The 22,448-nt window shown below is 42.8% G+C and overlaps 1 long non-coding RNA gene across 2 annotated transcripts in view; it reads right to left on the bottom strand.

Moving 5' to 3' along the window:
* Window positions 1-22,448, bottom strand: part of LOC142066491 (uncharacterized) — a 32,115-nt gene that overhangs the window by 2,084 nt on the left and 7,583 nt on the right. Inside the window, exons 3-4 of one of the 2 annotated variants that reach the window (XR_012663722.1) lie at window positions 15,784-22,313; window positions 13,622-13,728 (exon numbers count right to left, since the gene is read on the bottom strand). This is a non-coding gene — a long non-coding RNA (uncharacterized LOC142066491). Of the gene's footprint in view, window positions 1-13,621; window positions 13,729-15,783; window positions 22,314-22,448 lie in introns of those variants that run through there. The other variant, XR_012663721.1, reaches the window with a different exon arrangement.

Genomic DNA, 22,448 nt, shown 5'->3' with positions numbered 1-22,448 from the left:
ACAGGACTAATATCTCAGGTCAGATAATCTACATCAGTGTAACACCACCATCGAGTTTGATCTGATAATTTACAGCTGGCTCAACTTGGTTTAAGAGGCAACAGGAGGAACGGGGCAAGGGGGGATCCATTACACTAAAATGGACACTAGACATCAGGATATAGATTGTGCAATCTATAGATGGAAAAGGAGTAAAAAGGTCCCATCCAGATCAGTTCCCAATATGTGCAGACCAGCCATTTACTGGTATTTGGAAATATGACTAAAATGCATTAATGAAAGATAATTACCTCAGAACATCAGCATAGACAAAATGGTCTGTAGTGGGGGCAACAAGCAGAGTATTCTCAAGCAGAGCCAAGGGGAGGAAAAAAAATCATTCATCAGGGAACTGATAAGAAAACCCCAAGAAGAAATTGGAGGTCTTTGACATGGAATATTCACCAGCATTTTTAAGGGGGGGGGTTGTGTGTGTGAAGAAAGTGCTATCACCAAGGAAAAAACCAAACCCTCTTTTCCAGTAAATCGATGTATTTTGCTCTAATTTTATTAGGAATATAAAAGGAGCCTTTAGAAAAGTGCTTAGAGAGCAGAAAGAAAAAAAGAAGAGATAGGGAAGGCTAGCAGTGGAAACATTAGTCTGTCTGTATTAGGAATCCCATACTCACATTTTATTGTTACTGTCAGGATGCAAAAAGCAGCGCTTAAAACAAAATAATACATAATGTATTACAGGGGCATAAACATCAGCAGTCATTTTTATTTTAAAAAGAAAATGCAAAAAAATATGGAGATAGCTTGCAAGTGAGGGATCCAAGGCGCAGCATTTATATCTGTGTCCACTGAGATAATCAAAAAGGTATTAGAGCAGCTGATGGAACAGGGTACCACAAAGGACTCCTCAGCAGTTTACCACTGTTCTCATTACAAGGTGCCTGTGGAAGCTTGTTCGAAGAAATCATGGGGTCAGTTTTTAGGTTGGGTGGGAATTTACTCCAACTCTAAAGAAGGGATGATATTTAGGGAAATAAACCCATACTTTTGAATGAGTAGTAAAGAAAATGGGTTTTGAACATTTGTGCACTTTTTAGGAGTGAAAGGGTAGGGGGGGAGAGAGAGAAGAAAAAAGCAGAAATAAGGAGTCACTTATGTTTTCCATCGTTCCCTTTTCAACCATTACTTTTCTGTCATGCTTGCCTTATCTATGTTGACTTCTGCTTTTTTAGAGTTAGTGCTCTCAGTCTCTGCACAGCACACCTTAACCTCAGAGTCTAAATCCAGCATCTCTTGTCACTGCCATAATATAAATAAACATATATTTTTTTTATAATAATATTTTAAAACTTCATAATAACTGCCTGGCACAGGAGTAAGCAATGCACGTGCCACCTGTCTTGCTTGATGGGACTACTGGGGGGAAGGAGGGGTGCTGCTGCAGGAAGGACCCTCCCTTCCACAAACTCCACTTGTCAAATTCCTTCTCCTGCATGTTGGGTGTTTGCATTAGTCCTACCATTTCCTTCAGGTATCCGCCTACTCACAGGGCTTATATCTTAGGGTCAGCTTCCAGCAGAGACCGCCCCCTATTCAATGGGTTTCTTTCCTACCTCCTGTTAGCTACACTCTTGCTGCCTCACTTCCCATCCCCACAGCTTCACTGGCAGGGCTAAGTCCTGCCACTGCTTGGTCTCCTCCGCCATGCAAACTGCACAGCTGGCCCCACCTTCCACTGCCTGGTTCCAACACTATCTGCTCACTGGGAAGAGGGAACTCCTTTTCTCTTGGGAAGTTTCTAGAGCCACACCTGCTTCTGAGAGCAGTCACTAAAGACTGGAATGCAAAGAACACCATGTGAGTAACAGTGGAAAGTGCAGGTGAGATGCAATGAAGCAGCATTGCAAGGGGAATACTTGGGGGAATGAAAGGGATTTTAAATACAGAAAATATCCCCTGTAAATATTTCAGCGATAACTGGATCCTCCTCTTTCAAAAAACCCAGCTTTTCCCTCTCATTCCCTGTGATCCTCTGAAGGCCTCAGGGGGTACTCGATCCCCCTGTCTCCCTATGTGGTTGTACTGCTTTTGTCACAACCTCTGCACGCTAACATGGCACAGCCACTGTTTGCTGATGGGATGATGTCGAGAGGATGTGACTGCTGGTGGCCTGAATGGGGAGTCATTTGGAGGACAGGGAAAGAAGATAAGGGATGCAAATTGGCCAGTGGGCTGGGAGGAGGCAGGTAAGAAATGAGATAGGCAGAAAATAGAGAAAAGACAAGCAAGTTCAGGAGTGGAACAAGATTAGGAAAAATAGAAAGTGGGAACGCAATGATCTGGCTTTTTAACTGCCTGTCACAGTAAACTACTATGTATACATCTCTCAAAGCAAAAACAGGTGTTAAAAAAAACCAAGAAATCAAACTTGCTCTGTTTGCTCATTTCAAATGATCTGGAAAACAAGGGTCTGCTCCAGGAGCCAGGAATTATTCGCAAAGTTTAGAAATCTCTTAAGGAAGTGATATGCAACAGAAATAGATGCATTAAGGAGTTCTACAGTTCTGGAGGACTTGCTCTCAAGAATTGGAGAGGAGTTAACATCTAAAACTGGGTTTCCTCCCCAGCTATGTTAGTTACTTCACTTCTCAGCACCCGCGATTAGCTACAATGTTTAACTGCTTCACCAAAATAAATAAGAATATCTTTCCTAAAAAGAGGACTCTGGAGATGATCAGGATTAGTGGGACTCAGCAGTGTGTTTATCTTTTATACAAGCACAGGTGTATGGAATTTGCTGATTTCAGGTAGTCTTAGAGGATACTAGTTCCTAAAATGAAAATAATTGCATGCATGCTAGAATTCGCTGCTTGGAAGAGAACTTAGGATGGTAAATCAGAGCAAAGATACACTGATGGAACTAGGTAAGCAGCCATGTTGCTGGACAGGACTGCTTTATGAGAAGCTGCTTCAGGTCAGGCCTGGAGGGCACAGAGCTGTGCGGAGAAGAGCTCATTGTGCACCTGTTTGGATAGCCCTTGCAGTCTCCTTCCTCTCAATAAAATCATACTGGTTAAAGGAAAACAGAAAGAAAAAAGGAAATCCCACAGAAAAAAAATATTAATTGCACAGCTTGTGAAAATTTTGCCCAAAACACATGGCCCAGAAGATAATCTTCCTCTCCCTCCCCTCATGCCAGCTCGTTTCTGTGACATCTTTCTACTTCATAAATCTCTTCCTTGATTGAGAGGCAGATCTGGGAAACAGCCCCTGGGGGAAACAGTTCCTGAAAAGCCTGCGTACCAAGCCAGAGACATCTTCTCATTGAGGTACAAAGCAAGTAAAGGCCTCATACTCATTGCAACTGCACGAGGGTTCTTGGCACCATCTAGTGCCAAGAAAAGAGACTACGGAAATCACGCTGGAGAGGAGAGGTGCTGGAAGAAAACATGGAGAATCTGCTTGGGTGGTAGGGGCAGCTCTGCTAGCACAAGGCGGCCAAAGTAAGTGCGTGCCATCTCCCAATGCTCTTTGTGCAGTGGATTCTTCCTTGTAGCAAACAAGCTAGAGGAAATGCTACCTAATATAGGGAAATAATTATAGAATCTACCTAGAGGGCATTATCTGCTGTCCTTAGCGGCAGCTTTGGTACAACAGCTGGGGCATGAATGCCAGTGATGTATACCTTCCCTACTGTCCTGCAGACAGCAGTTGGATGGCCAGTGACGGCTTCCAGACCACATGCCAAAGTCTGGAACCCTCCAAGGAATCCTGAAACCCTGAGCTGCAAATGAAGTTCCATTAAAGGAATATGGAAGACAACATAAGGTAATATCAAGGACATTGACTGTATGAAAATGGATCTGACAGAGGGTGTAACTATCGCGTTACGAGCAAAGGAAAGTCATTCATCAGAGTGCATTACTCATCCACTTCCCTCTTCTCCTGTACAGCAAGAATAGTAAACTGTTGCCCAACTTACACAAAACAATCAGCATTTAAAACAAAACAATGCTTCGCAGTTTTCCTGAAGCCACCTCCCTTCCTGTCCAGGCACATCATCTTTCATCATTCCTGAGCAAAGCCATCACCACCGGGCACATGGAACTGCAACGATCCTGAGCCTGAGTACTGAATCTCCAAGAAAGTTATCACCTGGAAAAGGCTACTGGCTTGTGATATTGACAAATTGGGGCACATGTGCTTTGGAAGATGACAAGCATCACTCCTGTCTTCAGTCCTCAAAAAGCAAGTGAAGGAATCAATGAACTATCCAGGAGTAATATTCTCAAATCAACTCAGCTCTTCATCTTTCTAAGGGAAGCAAGCCAAGGACCATGCTGAAACCTTAACCACAGGGCTCAGCCACTCTGTGGACACTAAAGATGCCAGGGCAGTTTCCCAAAAAGCAGGTGTTAGCTTTGGCATCCTTGGCCAATATTTATGTTCCTCCTTGCTGTTACAAGCAGCCTCTCCATGCAGTTAAGAGCTAGACCCCCAGGGGAATGTAGGCACCTAGTTCCAATTTCCTTGGGAATAAGATGTCTCTGTACCTCTGAACTTGGACTACAGCACTTCAGGATCCCTGACAGGAAAATGGGTGTGGGAAAGTTTAAAGCCCATTTCTACCCTGTCTTGAAATTCGTGTTATTCATTCCATATAAAGCAGTTCTGAAAAGCTCCCAAGCCAAAACTCGCTGCTTGCACAACAGGGCAATGATTTACATTCACTTTGCTAGGGTGCAAATGATACCTCGTGGTGCAAGGAAGCAACAGGCATCCAGACCTTGTGACAGTTAAATGAGAAATCGCTGCCATGGCAGTGGATCAGACAATGCGGGTACAATCCTGTTACCTGCAATGCTCAACACTGGAAATGTGCAGCACAGTGCAACAGCATCCCTTCTGCAGTCCTGTCTCCTTTAAAGACATGGACACATGCAGTCTTAAAGTGCTTTAAGCAGCTAATTAGGGTGTCTTCCCCTCCTTTATCCCACAAGATGATAATTGCATTATAAAAATGAATATGTAACTAAGCAGAAACCACAGGAACAGTGATGGCAGAAAAGGAGATGAAACCAGCAGCAGCCTCACTCCACAGTCACAGGTGGAAGCCCTCACATTAGAGAGACTAGCGCTCCAGTGCGGTTTCTATAGCTGTGGGGAGGAAAACCTCGAAAAAGCCCCACATCATTTAGAGTCACAAGAGTCAGCGAATGGTTTAGTGCTTAAACAATCGATGTCAGGAAGAGAGAAGATCCGTGAGAGTGTGTCCGCCTCTTGCTCTCCCTGCATACATCTCCCCAGAATGTCTACAGTCATCAGGGTAATTTAGAGAGAAAAAAAAAAAAAAGATAGTCTTGGCTTGGCCTAACTGGGGCTATCACTGTAATTGTGGAAGGAAGTGAGAACATACCAGCAGGGCCCCAGGGAGTAAAGAGCAAAGTGAGGGGAATGGAGACTGTATTTGTGGGACCCTGTGAAGCTGAAGAAGTGTCAGAGAGCAGCACAGTGATGCCTGAGGGTGGAGCAGAGCTAAGGCAGTTAGATCCTCCTGAGACAGCAAATAGCAAAGGATCTGGGTTTGGAGCACACTCCCAGCTAGCACACTCTTGGGTTCCCTCAGTGGCAGACACCATGGGTGACCAGGTAACTGGGCACATTCTCTATACATTTAAAAAGAGAGGTATCATTGTAAACAGCTGCAGGGATGATAAATATCTTTAGGCTTTCAGACAGGAAAGGGGGGGACTCTTCCTACCGCCAGATCTTCACTGCCCCCTGCGGTACACAAGGCAGCCTCTATTCTGCCAGTCCATTCTTCCACATCCAGTGCATTATTATGAACCCTCCAGCACACACAGCTAATTAGGGAAAATATCCTTTCTAGCAATTTAAATGATTTTGGCATTTTCAGGAGGGCACATGTAATATTCAAATTACTTCCACTCTGCACTGCCTTGTCTTGCCTGGCTCATCTTCCCAGGTGAATTTGTAGTCTCTGAAATGCTCTAATTTCCCACACAAGCCATGTCAAATATAATTTTGGTGCAAAGTTGGTAATTATACGTAACATCAGTCTGATGTTAAAAACACTGAAAAATTTAGCAAGAAGAGACGAATGGAGAGACACAAGTCTGAGACCAACGAACGAAAGGCGTGCAGCCCCCTTAGTATTTGTGCTCGTTAATTAATAATAGCATGTTTTCAGGAACTGAAAGGATGTGTTTCCTGAACTGACTGGAATTCACTTATGTCCCAATTACATTGTCTCAGTGAAGAACTTCGGTCAGGTCTCGCTGAAGAGCCGTAGCTAAACCAAAAGCAAAATCCAGACTCCCCACTGAAGCCCATCACACTTGCAAGTATATGTAAAGGAGCAGAAATCTCACCCTTGGGCTCAAACCCAGAGATTGTCTCCTCCTCTGCCACCCTCTGCTGCAAAACCTTCTGGAAGTAGTCAAACAGATTTGCATCAGTGAGTCACCAAGTGTATGGATATGTATTAGAATAAGTATAATTATAAATGCTGGCCCCAAAGTATTGGGCAAACATTTTAACAGACTTGTTCCTTGGCTCCAAAGAGAAGAATTAACATGAAGAGTGAATTATCTGACCTCATCGTCAACTCTTCCCCAAGGACGCCTGCTCTGCCTATTTCAAGGAGCATCCCAACTCAGCTTGCTTTTTGACACCATTATCCCAGCACACTGGCTGCACATCAAAAACAGTTGAGAATCCCTGAGTTAACGCATTCCACTCTAAAATCCATGCCTGCAATAACTGCTGGGAACCACAGAGCCATTTGCTCTGAAATTGTTGTTCCTAGTAATCTATTTGTGGTGTTAGTACATTATGGAAGGGAAAACCCAGGTATTTCATCATCAGTGTTTGAACAGCAGTTTTTGCCTCATGTGAGAACATGGACCACTGCTGGGAAGGAAGGCTTGTTCCATTTTGATCCCAAAGGCTTTATGCCAACAGTCAAGAACCATAGTAAAAGGCCTGATCATGTAAGTAAATCCAGTACAGCCACGCAAGAGTTTGACTCCAAAGGATGATATGAGAGCCACTGAATAAAAGCTATTATTTCAGAGGAATGAGGTTTCTGAAAACAGATGAAGCCTCAAACAGACTTGAAGCTCCTGAACATATGCAAACCCCACTTTTATCACATACTAGCCATTGTGTGTTTGTATACAGGGACTCAAGAGCTAGTCCTGAATTTCAGTCAGTGTTTAGCATGTCACACCTTTCTTGGTCTTTCTTCAATCCCATATTTACGAAAAGGAAGAGACCCCTTGTTCTGGAGAATGAACACTCCCTGGCTTTGCAGCTCACTCCATCTACTCCCTTAAAATCAGTTCCAACTTCTCATACCCTTCCTCACCCTCTTGAGTTTGTGTTGCTAACTTAACAGTGGCTGGCTGTGCATAAACAGAAAATCCATCATGCTCAGACCGCATGGGCCAGAGAAACCCAGAAACTTTCACCACAGCTTTTATGTGAAGAGATTAAAACAGAAGATCTATGCAGTTCCAAGCAAACAATGAGCAGGATAGGATTATGGATCCAGAAAGCATGATCCACAGTCCTGTTAAGAGCACTGTGTGTGGGTACTTTTTGCAGGGAGAGGGGAGAAGAGAGAAAGGGAAAGTTTGGAAGGGGTCTACAGAAGGTCAAGATTTACATCCTGAGCAAATATACATTGATGTTACCTAGCCAGGAATATGTTAGTCCTGTAGTAAACACTACCAATACTGCTATCAAAGCTTACTGCATTTATAAAAGTAGCAGCAAAACAAAACAACACACTTAGAAGGGGAAACACTTGGGTTTTTGCCAGACCTGCTGTGATCTCATCTGGAAGCCGTTGTACCCTATACACCGACCCTTTACTAAACATCCACATACTGCTTTATACTAAATGTATAGTTTACATTTGACAAAAAGGGGGCTTGAATTCTCAGCAAAACTCTTAGGAGGCATCTATCTAGCCTCTAAGAACAGCAGGACCTCAGGACCTCACACTATATATATATATATCTCTATCTCTGTTCAGATAATTGTTTCATAATCAACCCATTGCAACACAACACTAGACACAGAATCTCTAACCCTTATCCACTGGCTGGAACACATCGAGAAGATGCATTTATACACTAATTAGATAATCACGCACATAAATAGAACCAATATGCCAGATACATTAATTTACTTGCCCATTCTAGAAAATCTAGCTTTGGCCCTTTTGATTTTTTTTACAGGATTCCTATCTCACTGTCCAGTTGCTCGTTCTGCTCTCTGACTTATTCTGAGTTATCATGGGCTACTTCAGATACACTGTCTACAGCTTGCTGACATGAAGAATGCAGTTTTACTGAAGATATTGTGTCCACAACACAATGTTCACATAACTCATCAAATGCCTTCTACTGCTGCCTCAGTTTTGCCAAAACATTGCTGTGAGACCACACAGGAAACCGCATCAATAGACTCATCAGAAATAACCCTTTTCCCCAAAATGGGTTTACTTTAGCTTAGATGACTGAATTGCCTACCCAGTAGTCCCACAAATGTTCTGGGGCACAACTATGAGGGTGGAATAGGGGCATGAAAAAGCAGTGGAAAGCCTTAAGTTTCCCTTACTACTATGAAGGAGACAAGGACCTTCAGGAAAGCTGTTAGGAACATCTCAATACTAGGTTGAGCATGAAGGGTCCAATTAAGCATTGTCATGGTCCTTGTCCAAACAGGCACGGTAGGCTACCGTGCCAATTTAGTAAGAAACCTGTATTCTAGCATAAGGACTTTTAATGTAACTGTGATTACTGACACCTCATATTAATAGATACTAAAATTTGGTTTTTAGACTGTGAATTCTTCAGAGCAAGTCCATGACTTTATACTTTTGTACGGTATCTATGGATAAACAACAGTGTGAAGTTGTGCTTTATGAAGCCCTTAAGACCCTCAGATAAACACAGATTTCTAAATATAAAGAGTGATTCTGCATGGCTTTTCCTTCTCTGTATGAAATGATAATATGCAAGAGGCAGAATAATAGGAAAAGATTACCTTTGACCTCCAATTTCTTGAGAGCTAAGTAGCTTTCCTTGCCATTTTGAATCAGGTCCCCCTTTGTCTCCAATGGAAGGCCAGAATGTGGCGAGGTAGCTGAGCGAATAAATAGTTCCTTTGCTGCCATGGCAATGGTGCAAACAGACCAGAGCACATGACAAAGGAAGTTGTCATAAATCACAAGTTGGTCAATTCTGTTTAGTTTCCAAGCAAGGGTTATGCAAACTGGTTGGAAAGTGCCCCACTGAGGAGCCAATTTTCATTTTCTTCAGACAAGTATAACATTTTCTCTCTCTTTAGTACACTGTTTTGCAGATTATTTAATCTTCTCAACTTCAGACCCTGTTCCTCCCCAGGCCTGAAAGACTCTAATTTCAGAAACATCCCCTATTTCCATTTTCATCTGTGACTTAACAAGAAGTCAAATAGATCCAGGCTGGAGAAACTTGCTTACCTTCTGGGTTAATCCTTATCAAGGTTTCTGCAGGGTGAAGAAAGAACATGAAATGCACGTTTTCAGAGACCACCCTCCCCTGTCCCACTGCACCTTCCAGCAAGAAGACGGTCTTTACAAGTCTGCAGTGCTTACTACTGTCTCACTGATGCACTCAGACAGTATTCTCTGTTGCAAATAGGAATTTCTGTGACTCGTATGCCTATAAAGTCATTTCTTTTGGGACTGAGACAACAAACTTGGGACTATCTGCCCTTCACACTGGGGAATGAAACACCATGCAAACACCACCAGCAGCAAAATGAAATCCAGCTTGTTCTTTGACAGCTATTTTGGTTTTGTGGGCTATGATCATTGAAGTATCAGGGAAAGGGGGAGGAAGAGATTCTGCTCCATCATCCGAGAAGCTGAACCCTCAGCCTGCTTTATAAGGTACCCAGTTGGCAACACTCTCCCATGCCTGGCTCTGTTACTGTTTGGGGTGGCCAGCTAACAAAACTCCACTGCAAACCTTGCTGAGTCCTGTCAACACTGCATCTCATCTGGGCTAATGTAAACCAGAAACTCACCCTCCATCCCTGGGAGGGGTCAGATATAGTTGTAAAGCATGAGAGTGCTGACAGGGTCTCCAGCAACATGCTCCTGTGGTATCATTAGGTCCATATTCACTGCATCTCAGACTACTCCCGGATGATGCCTAGGTTCATTCTGATGCCAGAGATGTTCTGCAGGTGGACATGGGCTTCTTCCCAGTTCACCCAATTCCAGACCACCCAATTCCTTCCCCTAAACTTCACATTTACACCCAAGCTAAGACAGTGCAAAACTCTACCTAGTCAAAACAGTGGAGTGTTTATCCATCAGATGCCTGATGTTTAGATGGCACAAAGCAAGAAAGGATTTGGCTTCTTCCTGCTCTTACTGATAAGCCCTTCTTGACTTGCCAGCACTTCCAGCTGGTGGGGCAGATATAACAGGACAGAATTTTTTGCTAGGCTAAGCAGAAGTCCACAGAAGACAGCAGAAAAGCAGTGATGGACTCAGTGCAGGCTCCCTAAGAATGGTAGAAGACCAACAGCTTCACCCACAGAAATATTCATAATTAACAGATGAAACCTGACAATAGTATTTGCATAGGGTAGGCAGGCCCCTAAGGAGCAAGAGTCTGTGCTGGTATTGGACCAAGAGAAGGCCTCTGTGACTTAGTGGTTCCTTGTGAAACACACTGATCTCCTGCAGGCTCTTCCTCACCCAGAGTAATTCACCAACTAACTGTTCTACCTAGGGCAGCAGCAGGGAAGAAAAGGGATTTTTGCCTTTCTGTTACAGATGTCCTGTGGCCTGGCACAAAATGAAGGACACACTGATCAGCATCTTCAAGGCCTCTGAAAGAATTTAGTGATAACTAAAATTAATTCTGGACTCCTTGTTTAGACAGAGAGGATGAAGGAAGGGACAGAGTGAGAGCACCAGGTTAGAAGCTGATTTCTCACCATTTTATTTTGTTATTACCAGAATCAAATAAGCAGAAAACTCATGCATCAGGCTTTTATAATAATGAGATCTAAAAATGAACTAATACATTGGATTACTTTGTACTGAATTGACTTCAGAGCCTTTACAGTGATAGAATTTCAGACTTCTTTTGGAGACTATTGATGTCAGAACTTGCATTTGACTCATGCAAGTAAAAAAAAAAATCTCACCTAATCATAGGACTCCGCAGCTCAGTCTTTAAGCAAAATGTCCACTCAGTTAAATTCTACTCTCATCACTGTCTCTTGAGATTGGAAATTAAGTTACCATTAAGCAAGGGGTCAGGATTAGATACAAGAGCTAAGCTAAAATCCAGCCACACAGAGTGGTGTTTTTGGTGTTAGTACTTAAAATGGACTTCACAGCACATGTCACCATATTTCCATGCTTTAATTTTCCTGTTTCCCCATCCAGACTCAAGTTATTTTATGAAGTAGGCTGAGTGGAAACAGAGGGTACCTTTGGTCAGCAGTACTTGATCACAAGAGATGCTGCAGCCTACAAACGTGGTTAACTCACGGAGTATGGCTGTGAAGGTCCCAGACCAAAGTCTTGCTGCTGAAGCAGGTGATGAGGCAGATAAAATTTGGGATACATTCATAGTTTTGACTATCTAGCTGAAGAATGGTCTCCTGTAATTTTTTGTTTTGAAACCCAGCCGGCCTGTTACCAGCATGATATAATCCAGCAGCATCTAATCAGCTGCTGCCACCCTCTGCCTTCCCCCACCCTCAACACTGGCGGATATGTCAAAGCAAAAACATCTCTGCATTTCTGATCTCCCTGGGGTCACATCTGGTTTGAGTCAGGCTTCTCATTTGGTTCCAATCCACTGATTTCCTGCTACTGTCCATGAAAAAGAGAGTGCGACTCTGTGGCTTCCCCTGGGTGTAATGGTCTAATCTGTACCTTGTTGTGCACTGTAGAGGGGAGGGGGAATCAGTGCTACTTGGGAGCAGATTTCTCTTCTCTTATGATTGCATCCTGTTCTTATGCAAAGCACCTTTATTCTCGCTAGCAGTGGCAGCCCCAGATGTCCTGGTGCCCTCCCTGTATCATCCATATTCCTCCGGCCTCCTAATTGAATCCTTCCCCGGCTGGGACAGACTTTCTTCATTATGATGAACTGGATCCAATTCTACTCCCTCCCCTCCATCTCCCAGTCTTTCCTTGTGAACACAGGGCAGGCCCCACAGAGCTTATGTGGGTGGATGACCGCACCAGTGAACTGTTCTTGCAGCTACTGTAATGTTGCTCATGAGGTTAACAGAGCAGGAAAGCCCCAGACAGGTACAAGGTGGTAAAGGCATCTTCTCTGCCAAGATTCTGGCAGCATCAAGGTGCAGTTTAGTTCCAAGAAATAACACCTAGTTCTTTTAATCTATGGCTTTCAAAATCATTTATCTAAAACATCAGGGTTTTCCAGCTGGTCAAGTAGCCTAAGAGTTCTCACAAGAGCAGTGGCAGAGCCCAGGAGTTGAATGGGTCTCTTAACATCCTCATCCCCCAGGATTCTCTCTGTAGAAGGTCAGTATCCATGAGTAATGTGTTTCACTCATGCTCTGAACGAGGCAGGGCAATATAAACAGAACAAATTACCTTTTTTCACTCTCACTCATCAGCTGAAATCTTAGTATTGGGGAAGAGTTCAACCCCCCTACCTTATTTATCTTTGGCTTCTTAATCTGAGATAGATTACCCTATGTTGCACCATACGATACATACAGAGACCCCCAAGTGTTCTTTGCATGCTCTCATTCTGGAATTTGGAGCGATGTAGCAGTATTACCACACATAAGATGACTCTGCCATGAAGTTAGTTGTATGAGCCCAGGCTAAGCATCACACTATATGTTGATTTTGGTACTTCAGCTGACTTGTTCAGAGATAGTCAGCTTGTTATCACATGGACTGCATTAGGGCATGCAGGAATAGCCAGGCTTCTATCAACGCAAATAAACTCATGTAAACTAAGGCACAAATACATTAGCTGCCTTGATATCAAGGCAAGTTCTCAAGAATGTTAGAAGAACCACCAGTACTGCAAATTCCCCAAGTGCCACCACTTTAACTGCAAGCCCACACTATTCTACTACACTAAGTACATCTGGATTTCATCAGAGTCTAGATATTATTTTTAAAAATAACCAAATCCTTGGAAAACAAAACCCCCCAAAACACCAGAACAAAACCTCTGATCCAGAGGCTTTTCAGCATCTTACAGAATGAGAGATGCTGTTATTGTTACTAGAAACGCTCTAAAGGCAATAGTACAAGGAATGATCTATAGAGTAGAAGTATGTTTGTTATGAAATAATTTGGATCCACAGAGGAATTCCATATGTGGCTTCCCCTCTGGTGACTAGAGGTTCCCACCTTGGCAGTGATCCTGGAGTCCCATGCCTACAGGCTCCGCAGCATTGAAGGGGAGGGTGGACGCTGGAGGAGTAATGGGATCATCAGCTGCTGAGGCTGCTGCTTGGCACGCCGACAATGTTTGTTTGCACCTCTTTGAAGATGAGAGATGAAAGTGGCGCCCACATGGGCTGCCTTTGATTAGCTTCTTATTTTTAACATTGCAGCTGCAATTATTTTTCTTTTTCTTGAAGCATTTCTTCCCCAGCACCAGAAACTCTGAGGTTCCCTTCTCTAGGGAGGTTCAACTTCAAGGAAACATAACAAAGAGAAGTGTGAATGTAAAGGAGACTGGACAACTCAGGGCCAGTGGGGACTTATGTCATTTTATTTTTAATTTTACTTCCATTTTTTCCCCAATCCCCCATTCTCAGCGGGTCTCAGAAAGAAAATACTTGTTTACTTCTTTTTTAATAGGGAAAATAAATGAGTCCTGGGATTGTACAGAGCTGTCATGAAGAGGAAAATGTCTAATGGTTCAATTCCCAGCTCTGTCACTGAACCACTCTGGGACTTGGGGAAAAGTCAGTTCGCCCATCTGTAAAATGGGATTTATAATGCGTTGCTTCTCAGGAGTATTGAAGGAGTATGAGTAGCATTGATGGAATGCTTCATGCACCTTGGATAGAAGGGGCAATAGCCCTGTGAAGTGCTGTCCTTAATAGATACTTAGAGGAGTTTCCTTCACTGTGGTACTTATCTGACCACAGCAGCCGAGTGCCTCACAGCTACTGATGTTTTTTTTTTTTCCTGTTACCTCTCTGCATCATAGGATAGTTGCACAGGAAAGCAAGGCAAATGGCAAATTGAATGAAATGGGCCCAGTCACAGAGAATATGTGGTAAAGTCAGGACTAATCCTTTATTTGCTAAATTTCTGCCACATCCATTAGACTTTCCTGCTAGTCATGTAAGTTTTGTGATCTGAAGGCATGAGGGAAAGCCACCTTCCCTTCTTCCTACATTGGTCGGTCACCCTGTGGCTGTCTTCCTACTGCATAAGGAGCAAGTGGTCTAAAAAGGGAGTCAATGGTTGTTGTGCATTAGACTATTTCCTATCATAATATTTTTCAGTTTGTTTCTTTCACCTGATAACAAAGAATTTGGTCAGATTTTAATCCAGGTATCCACAGTAAATGCTCTAGCTTTAACAGGATGATGTCAGGAAAAAGTTTAGCCTGCTGTTCCTTATTTTCAGGACCAAATTACAGAGATGGTAAAGAGCTATTCATACAAGTGATATCAGAGGAAACTGTTGGTAATTGGTAGTTCCAAAAAATAACTTCACAAAGCCCTGCCACTTGTATCAGCTCAAGTTGAACTTCTGTCAGAGTGCCTTAAAAAATGCTAGGCAGAACCTGACAGCCCCACTGTCACTTAGCAAGATGGAAAAAACTGGAGTGGGGATAAGAGGAACAGCCAAGGATAAGTAACAATCAGGTTCTTGATACTCACACACTTAAAAAAACAAACACAACTGCATATGTTTATATTTATTTGTGTTAACTAGCAAAACATTTACCAGCCAAGGAGAAATAGGCACACATGGGTTGAGTAAGAAATTGTAGCATGCTTACACAAATCCAACCAACTCTGAGAGCAAAATCTATTTCCACCAAATGAAGTACCTGCTAAAAACCTCTATAAGACACTTCAGTCTTGGCATGGTCAGTCCAAAAAAGCTTATACTAATCCAGTCAACGCATACAAATTACCCAGGTTTCCTTCTCTTTATGGAATTTCACCTGCTCCCAGGAAGAGTCAGCCAGTTGTTCCAGCCCAGTACACCATCCATGTAATCCCAATGCCCAAACACCATCCTGCTCAACCCAGCTCCTCATGAAGGAATAAGCTCAAGCATATTATGAAGAGATATATTATACAGGATAGCATATAATATATACCTACTTCAGATTCACTCCAGAGAAACAACATTCTCCAGCCCAACTCCGTCCAGTCACACAGACTCCAGGACATTAAATTAACCCGTGCCAAATTTACTGCAAGCCATCTGACCATACCATTTAGCCACAGTAAAGATAAAATCTATACCTAACTACAGTCAGGAAAGCAGGCAACTGTGTTGAAAACCCATTTATATCACTCAAGGAGATCAATGGAGAGGCCAGGCCTGAAGGCCAGTGACCTTGGATTGACACAAAACTTAAAGGAAAAAATTAATGGTGTCAACTCAAGAGACCACAGCTGTTATTTCAGAGGATTCAAAAGCTGTCCCTGCAGCTACTGATCAGGAGAAGGTGCTTAAGTGAGGATGCATTTTTTGGAAATAGAGCAAATACTCACCCATTGCTGGTGCAGGAGCAGAGGCACAGAGCTACTTCCTCAGGACACACCAGTGGCTGCCTGTGCCACACAGGCAGGTCCTTGGCAGCAGCCAAACCTCCCTAAGTCTGTCCCAGATGTCACCAGGTATGGTATGACACCAGTGGTGTTTCTGGAAGAAGTCTCTCCTCAGGCTGTCCCAAAGCAATGCTGTGGTGAGCTTTCCACAGGCTGTCTCCAGAAGGTATTCCCTCAGGGGCCTTCCGCCAAAGGAAGGGTGAAAAGGAGACCTGTGAGGCAGCAGCACAGGGGATACAAGACACCCATTGTCTGAGGGGGTCTCAAGGTCACACACACTGATAAGATGAATTGTCACACCTAGGATTTCTCAGTTCTGCCTCAACTTTTCTTTAACTGCTCCAGCCCAGAGCAGCAACAACCCCTGAGGAGCCATTCAGGGGAACCTGACAATCACAAAATGGCGGCCACAAGGGAGATGGTGCCTAATTCCTGACTTACTGAGGCAACTCGTAGATGGTAAGGCCAGGTACTGCCACACAGACAATGAGGCAAGGCACCCATAGCAGGAGACAGATGCTTGTGCTGTAGCACCAGTAGCTGCTTGCTAGACTGGCAGAAACGGAGGGAAACAGTGGCTGCACAGGGGCGCCCCTGAACAGGGGCCTCTGCCTCACACAGGCCCTGAGATGGCCCTGGCACAGCACTAGCTGCTGAAAAACCACCTCTCTGGTGAAAATTCCAGCCACACTGAAGCAATGCTGCTAGGAAGGGCTTTTGAAGGTAGAAGAAAAGCCCCCACCCTGTCACAGCTGGCCCCAATTTAGAGAAGCAGCTGAAAACAGGACCTGCTAAGCCCTGGGGAAAGGTAACAGATTTCTGAGCGTGTTTCATTGTTTGTTTATTTTTTTCAATTAAAATGACAAAAATTATGTCCTGGAAACAGCAGGTTACCAGGACAGAGATATTCAATGGAAATTATGCAGAGATAGGTTTTACGTTTGGAGTAGCCGCTGACAGCTGGTGCAGTGCTGGACACATTGGCGTGCCTCTGCTGCCTTTAACATCTCTTACTTCACTTTAACATAACCGGTTTTAGGCAAGAACATATTTTTAGGGGTACAGGTCTGCACAGCAGGGCTGTGCTCTAATGTGGCCTTGTGACTTGCATCACCCTACTGGGATGCAAGTCATAGCAATGCCGTCCATGCTCCGATCTTTAATTTGCTCAGGCACTTTTTATTATTATTACTATTATTTTTATAAATTTTTGGACTGGGTGAGAGAGCCAGGAGCCTGATCCCCAACCTGGGACCAGTAGCTCCCATTCGATGTCCAACACCAGCCCAGCCAGCTCTTGCAGCAGAGCTGGCTGCCACATTGTGGCCTGCTCCCCCAAACGTCACATCTGGCTGATGTAAAACACACATGTTTTGACTGAAGCTTTTTCTTTAAAATGCCAACATTAAAGGAAGGTTTGCTTTGTAAAACTGAAACTGTAAAACTCTTCTGAAACCCAATCTGGGGGATTAAAAGAACCACATGAAAAGGGATAAATATGACCTGGACATTTACTTCCTGTGCAGAAGTTCGCTGAACATGTGCCTCCCAGCCTGTCAGTGCGAAACAAGACCTTCTGCTCTTATTTTCAGAAGGGGGAAAAAAAAAGGAGAAGAAGAGAGGAAGACAGGAAATTTTGTAAACTGACAACTCTTTTCTATCTCATGGCTAATGTCAGAGACATTGGTTTCTCTACAATGGCATCTCGTACACCTTAAAACCGAAAAGATACACAACAAGTAATCAGAAATTTAGTATTAATAGGCAAACTATTCTTATACTATATGGTAAAGTTGGGTTTAATCCATTTTTAACAGGCGGTCAGTGGCAGAACTCCTTTGGATTTCAGTGGGAATAAGATCAGACCTAAGGATACAATGGACCAAGTCCAAGGATTCTCTGATGATGTACAGAAGAAACACATGGATAGACAAACAGATCTTCAGTTAGTCAGAAAATGGCTCACATTCAAACAAACTAATGCAAGATGTTTATATCAGTGTTGCCAATTTCAAGTACTAAAACTCATAGTTGGGTTCAAAAAAACCAATTTTACTTAAATATTATGGGACTTGAATGGAAAAAAAATAATCTATGGTTTTTCTGTATTTTTTCCCTAGGTTTTGAATCCTTAAGAAGATATAACATTTTTTCTGGCTTTCTTTACTAATAGTGAATGGCTAGAAGCTTGATTTTTTTAAACCAAAGCTAAAATTGTGATTTATTAGAGTATGATTTCAGAAGATGAGATTTCAGGGGGAAAAAATATATAAGAGCAGGCAATACATTAAAGTCACTATTGTTCTCAAAATAACTTTCTGATCCCAGGGCCCAATACATGAATTCCAGAGGACAGAATACAATATAATGTAAAATTCGGCATTGCCATTCTGTTTTGGCAAAAAAATAAAAAAAAGTCCCTCTATCCCAGTCAAGTTCCCTAAAAGCCAGCTACACACTAATTTGGGATTATAGTTTTCCTTCTCCCCCTGCCACATGGATGATGCTGTTAAATTACACTGAAAGTGACAATAGTTGCCCCACAGTCACAATCTGGAGAAACACAACTGAAATATATAGGGAACACAGCACTGAATCTGAAGGCAGACTTACAACAGAAAATGTTGGCCTCTGCACATGAAATGTTGTGGGGCACCTTCTTGCACCACTGGCTTGTAAACGCTGCAATAGCTGACCATGTGGATGTACATGCAGGACCCAGCTTGAATCTGAGTTTGAAATTCTCTGTAGTTTGTGGTCCTTGAATCTGGAATTTGTCAGTTCCATCCCACTGTCATTTGAGGGGTTTGGTGGGGTTTTTTTTGTTTGTTTTTTAATTTTAGAGTGATTAAGTCTGGATTGCTGTTGGTATTCTTGGGTCATGGTCCATGTCCCCCGTGTGAGGTATAGACACCCAATAACCCCACACTATAGGTTGTTTTTTCCAAATACTCTCTCATCTTAACTGGGTTTGATCTTTGAGATGGAAAGTTCATCTATTCTTCTTGTAGCCTTAGTTTTCTAATTCCCACTGAAGCCTTTCACAACTTCTGCTATTGTACAGAGATGGTAAAAAAAAAAACTTTCTCCTTTCTGTCTAGTCCTGGCCAAATTAAAAAAAACACATTTTTTAAGCCGGAATCAAGAAAAAAAAAAAGGTGTGTTTCAAAGTCATTGTTCAATGTAGAAAGACCAGTTCTTTCCAAATCAAAAGTGGACAGTTCCTCAGTCATTTCCAAGCCGGAAAGAGGCCATTTTATGAGCCAGAAAGCATCCATTTTCTGCATCAGTCCTGAGCCAGAGAGGCTAGTGTCTGAGTCAGTTCCAGGGGGGGATTGTCTGGCACTTTTCCAAGCTTGGGAGTGTTGCTATCACAGCAATTGTTTGGTGATGCCATCCCAATAAAGCTTCATTATGGTGTTCCTCTTTCTATAAACTTCAGTGCCCTCCAGTGTCCCCAGCAATCACTTATCTAATATTAGGATATTAAAAAATATGGAAAGATTTTAAAGAGACTTATTAAAATGCAATTAGCAGCATGTACGACTTAAGCAGTGAGATTATTTAAAAAAACTACTTGATTGTGTGGAATGCCACGCACCTTACAGAGATAATAAAGCTGCCAATCAAGTCCATTTTCAAATTACGAAATTTTCATTCTTTTTTTACAGCCCCCTAAGTGAATATTAAAACTGATTATTAACCTCGGAGTATAGCAGCAGCCCCTAAGCCTGCAAGCTCTAAAAGGGAGGTTTCATAACTGTTGGTAGCCTGGGCTTCATTCCCCATTTGGACTGAGATCTCTGTGCTTATTTAAAGGGACAGTGCTCACCCTTTCAATAAGGAAATCTGAAAAGCCTGGATGGGTCCCTTGTTTAGAAAGGGGCAAAGCCCCAGATCTTGGCACTGCAACTTGGGAGGCCAAACCAAACTGCCTGTAATAACCCTGCCTCGATATTACACAGCAGTTTTCCCATCAATAAACTGCAGGTAAGACTGCCCCCTCATGTCCAATCTGTGTATCTCACCAAATCTTTAAACTCCCTGGCTCATAGCCTTCGTTTTGCCTAAGTAAAAATGTGTAGATTAAATGAATGTTTATGTGGGAACACATACCTTTGTGATACTCAGGTTGCTGTGCATAGATTCTCAGTATATGTTATTATTCTCAGTATATGTTATTACTTCCCTTGCTAAACATAAAACCATGTCATTTACCTTGCCTTTTTTCTTTTTTTCCTACTGAGAGACAATCAAGTGTGACACTTCCTGCTATTTGACTTTGCTGGCATTTTTATTTCATCTATTAAAAGGATCTTTCTCTGAGAAATTAAGTCACATTAGTCTGACAGGTTACTTCTTTTGCAGCTCTTTACTCTGCTGGCAAAGTGGATTTATTGATGCTTCCTGGATTTCTCTCCTCAAGCCTGCAAACTGGAAATGGCAGATTCTTGACTGGAATGCTTTGTTTTGAGATAAATGCAAAGATTCAAAGAGAGTTGCTTAGGAAGGGGTAGTCACTGATTCTGACTCCAAAGCGAGAGTATATATGAGCATGTGTTTACGTATATGCTTAAATTTACCTTTGCTGATCTCTTTGGCACCACATACAGGCCTGAAGGTATGTACCTAGGCATTTTACCATATTGGTGCCAGGCTGTTTTGCAGGAATGAGAGTCCAAACAATATCTAAACAGGGAGAATGTCACTGAGTTTCAGAGTATCTAGGATAGAAGTTATTTTGCCAGCACACGTATCTCATGACTATAGCTCCCTCTGGAATCTAGCTATGGCACCTGGATCTACTTATGATTCGCATGGAAGCTATCTACACATCTTTTCAAAGTAAATAATCTGCCTGGGTTGGCTAATGGGGGTTAGGAGAATGACAAATTGGGTTAATAAAATGTCAGCAAGAGCCAGGTTTTAAGTCTGGAATGAGTCACAAGTGAAACAAGTTTAGTGGCCAGGGTTCACCCTTGATCTTGAATTGGTATTTGTCTACATCACTGAATAACCACAACCGATGCAGTATAAATCAGCATAACCGACAATCCAGTGTCGCCAATATTGTTGGGGTGGAGGAGGGAGAAAGATGTTACTGCCTCTTCAGGGTGATGCCACAGCTCATGAGAAGCACTGAAGAAAACAGTAGCCACAGAGATGGCATTAGACTTCCCAGGCCTCTGGTCTGAAAAGAAGCACCTCGAGCACACCAAATGTCTTGTGCTGTTACTGAAGTTGGCAAAATGCCTCTCTCCTACTCCCCAGATCAGATGAAGTACTTTCATGGCTCACCCATTAAACTGGTCTGGGTGGGAAATGTATGGAGTAGTTCAGTATTGTCATCAGAATGAACTGAATATTGGTGATATTTTAGGAGTCTGAAGGCTCAAAGGGAAAGAGATGCAGTCAGTCAGGATTGAGGTACACCAGTGAAGACATATGGAGACTTGGGGAGGTATACTGCATGTGGATTAGTAGAATTACATATAAGAGTTTTGAAAATAGCTCGTAGTTGTTGTTGTTTTTTTCCACTTCCATAAACAACTATTCACTGCTAAGCAAAGTTTATGATGATTGGAACCACACTGGCAACGACAAAGAGAATTAAGGAGATGTAATGGACATATAATCTTTGGGTTTGTGAAATACTAAGTGTATGGTAATGCCAGCACAGTAAATAACTCAGTTATTAACATATTCTAAAATTAGCTCAAGTGAAAACAGCATTCACAACTACTGAGGCAATTCCTGGCAGAGAGGAGACATTACTGAAAAGGTTTGAGTAAGTGGTATGAATGGGTGATTGCCAGGCTGGAAAGCAAACTTCCAGAAGCATGAAGACACTGTCCCAGAAGCTGCCTTGCATTCCTTGATTAGGATCAGCTTCAAGAAAAGCCTCACCATGGGTGCTGGCAGAGCCAGACATGAAAAGAACAAGCTCTGCCTAACGCCAAATCTTACAGCTGCAACTTTGACAGTAGGAATTGCCCTGAAAGTCTGTACTCCAGAAACTCACAGCACAGAGTGACACAAATGGTGAAGCAGCAGGAAGACTGATATGCAGCAATTCAAACACATTAGACAACTGAAAAAATAGCCTTGCATTATTTGTAGCAGCTTATTAAGCAAGATAAGTTTTGATCCAAATATTCCTGAACATGGAAGATGATACAGAGCTTGCCTCTGTGTTCTTCTCCACTCCTAAAAATAGACATGGAAAAGCTGAACTAGAAATTTGGATTTTCCTTTATTGTTGGAAAAGGGGAGAAGAGCCGTTCCAAAACCTGGGCTCTTGCCACCCCCTCTGAGCTTTACTAAGCCAAGCAGTGTGTTGCAGAATCCCTAACTCCTCCATACTCCCCTAGCTGCATCTCAGCAGTCTCCTCCAGGTGTCAGCCTTGCACTTCACATGAGATTTTCTTCCCTCAGCCACCTCTGGCGCGAAGTGCTTGGTTCAGTGATGATTCCTGACAAGAGATTATCAGAGATTTTAAAATATTAAATGCATTTCCTAATTTCATTTCAGGAAAAATGATGCTATATCACAGCCCCAGCAGGCCTCCCTCAAAATTGTAAAACCAATGCCATTGTATAAGGGATAG

The sequence above is a fragment of the Phalacrocorax aristotelis genome, chromosome 19 (assembly GCF_949628215.1).
Source record: "Phalacrocorax aristotelis chromosome 19, bGulAri2.1, whole genome shotgun sequence".
Lineage (NCBI taxonomy): Eukaryota > Metazoa > Chordata > Aves > Suliformes > Phalacrocoracidae > Phalacrocorax > Phalacrocorax aristotelis.
This window is presented reverse-complemented; position numbering and strand designations above follow the sequence as displayed.